The sequence below is a fragment of the Anopheles cruzii genome, chromosome 2 (assembly GCF_943734635.1).
Source record: "Anopheles cruzii chromosome 2, idAnoCruzAS_RS32_06, whole genome shotgun sequence".
In the NCBI taxonomy this organism is placed as follows: domain Eukaryota; kingdom Metazoa; phylum Arthropoda; class Insecta; order Diptera; family Culicidae; genus Anopheles; species Anopheles cruzii.
In genome coordinates, this window is record NC_069144.1 from 27,213,694 (window position 1) to 27,215,505 (window position 1,812).

General features: G+C 48.6%; 1 long non-coding RNA gene across 1 annotated transcript; it reads right to left on the reverse strand.

Moving 5' to 3' along the window:
- Nucleotides 1-900: 900 nt before the first annotated feature.
- On the reverse strand, nucleotides 901-1,467 carry LOC128268048 (uncharacterized). The gene is made up of 3 exons (XR_008269125.1): nucleotides 1,324-1,467; nucleotides 1,200-1,254; nucleotides 901-1,132 (listed from the first exon to the last, which is right to left on the reverse strand). It is a non-coding gene; the product is annotated as an uncharacterized LOC128268048 (long non-coding RNA).
- Nucleotides 1,468-1,812: the final 345 nt, after the last annotated feature.

The following is a 1,812-nucleotide window of genomic DNA, read 5'->3' on the forward strand; positions in this document are numbered from 1 at the left end:
CGTCTAACGTTGACATTTTGGCAGCTGCACGCACCTACCACCTTTCCGGAGGTCCTCCCCGGAGGTGTTGCAGCTTGCGGCTCAAACGCATCTGGTGGAATCGCGCAATATTAAAGGGGATTCTTTTCAGTTGTTACAGTTCGGCTTGCGGAAATTTTGTCATGTCAATATCACCATTTAATTGTGGTGTTCGCATCTTTTGCATTTATTCTTGTCCAATATTTTTTTTAAAATTTCTTATCCATTTTTTTTGTATGGAACCAATAAAAATATTCGACACCTTCGATCGGCCAGCGCGTGAGAACGATTTGGGCCTTCTCGCTGGTGAGAAGGAGAGAAAAGAAAAGAACGAAAACAAAAGTAACTCTTTCCCACTCACACATCGCGCTGAGGTGAGCACGGGGCGCGGAATCCTAGCGAGAAAGAGCGATGTGATGATACCATTTTCTTCACCATCACCAGCTCTGTCTCACGGTTTTCTTCGCTCCGATGTGTGCGTGCCGTGAGTAAGCCAAAGGAGGAAATAATGCTGTTGTGCTGTTGGCGAGGCGAAGAAAATTGTCTCACGCCGTGCGCTTCTCACCAGCTCACCACCCAGTGAACAATTTTGAGTGACCGACGCTCTTCTCACTATGGAAAATCGAGGTACCATCCGGTTACCATCGGGTTACCGACGGGTTACCATCGGGTTACCAATGTAATTTCTCCATTAGAACTCCCTTGTGAGATGGCCCGAAAACCCCGATGGCAGAAATTGGTAACCCGATTTTTTTCTCGAGCGTGCCCCTTGTCGTCTCCCTCTCTCATATGTGCCCTCTCCCTCTTTCTTTCTCTCGTATCCCCTGTCGGTTCCCGAAGTAAAAATGCAGGGTTTGGTTTCGGTTTTCGGTTTTCGGTTTATTTTCGGTTTTTTTTGTGTCTCTTTCGCTCACTCGTCTATTTCACGGTTTCACTTCCCTACCTATTCGTGCATTCCTGGCGCTATGCAGCGTTGGCTGTGTGTGAGGTCTGCGTTGGTGGCGGTAGTGGCATCCGTCGAACACATTGTTCCGCGTACACACATTGTCGGTGGGTCCAGCCGGGTTTATGTTTGTGCGTAGATTATTTCACGCGTGGTCTTCGATGCATTTCTCTAAGGAAGAGAAGAAATTAAATTGTTGTTAGATTGTTTGCATTGCAATCCTGTCATTTTTTCTTACCTTTTCCACAAACTGACGAGACAACTGACGAGACACAGTTGTGACACAGTTGACACTGAAACGAGCAAAGTGAAAACTTTTGAACATTATTTCGCTGTCACTGAACACTGTCCAATAAACTTACCTGTATTATTTTATCAGGATCAAACATGATGGTACGAGATGCACTTGCACTTGGAACATTGCACTTAGGAGTAACAAATTGAGAAAATGGCACTTAGAGCAAGGTAAATTTGCAGAGCAAAATTGGTCTAAGTCCCGGCAGCATGCTTTCCTGGACTCAGACAGTTTTAGACTGCTTCGGCCGGCTTGCTCGACCTCGCTGTCTCTTTTTTTCTATTCCTTTCCCTTTCCCTCGTCCGTTCGTCTTCCACATGCTCGCGGTCGCTTCGCGTCTCGGCCCTTCCGCCCTTCCCTCCCAGGTAATTCAAACCCACAAGCTCGCGCGTGAAACTCCCTCCTCTCGTGGTTTCCTCCGCTCTTTTCCGCCGCTGCCTACGAGCGGACCCTCATGAGCCGGCCTGCTCACTGCAGCGAGCGTCGCGCCACCCCCTCTCGTCTTTGCCGCAGGCAGAGGGGCGTTCGAGCTCACTCGTTTCAGCCTTCCTCGTCC